The sequence below is a fragment of the Phalaenopsis equestris genome, unplaced genomic scaffold (genome assembly GCF_001263595.1).
Source record: "Phalaenopsis equestris unplaced genomic scaffold, ASM126359v1 Scaffold000505, whole genome shotgun sequence".
Lineage (NCBI taxonomy): Eukaryota > Viridiplantae > Streptophyta > Magnoliopsida > Asparagales > Orchidaceae > Phalaenopsis > Phalaenopsis equestris.
This window is the reverse complement of record NW_018164945.1, coordinates 46,035-46,597: the sequence shown is the minus strand read 5'-3', so window position 1 is coordinate 46,597 and position 563 is coordinate 46,035.

The following is a 563-nucleotide window of genomic DNA, read 5'->3' as shown; positions in this document are numbered from 1 at the left end:
GGAGACTGGGCTGGCCGGCCGGCCAGGGAGAGGTGGCTAGGAGCTCAGGGAACCCAGAGGAGTCCATCACAGCAATTTAATGCAAATGTGCTTTGATTTGGCAAAAATATCTTAAGCATGTGCATTTTTGGAAATAATATCCCTTAATTTGGGGGACCTTTGGTCCATGGCTTGATTTAGGTGATTTCATGGTATTTGGATTGGTCTCTAAGTCCAACTAATAGCTGTGGTGGAGTTAATTTGGTGGCCTTAGAGTGGTTAAGTCACATTTAGTGCATGGGTTCAAGTGGGTGCAAATGACCAAAACTTGGGTTTGGGCTAGGTTAGCCATCTCAATTGGCTCAAATAATTGTTGCATTTGGTGTATATGATTTTAAGGAACAACTTTGATGAAGGATGGAAGTGGTTTTGAGTTCAATTGAAGGGTCAGTTTGAGGAAATTTTGAATTTTAATCAATTGGTCATGTTGGGCTAGACTTGGGTCTAGCTTGGGTTAGCCTTGGGCTAAGTCTAAATTGATTGTTGTAAATGGTCAATAGGGATCTCATGAAGAGTTTTCAACA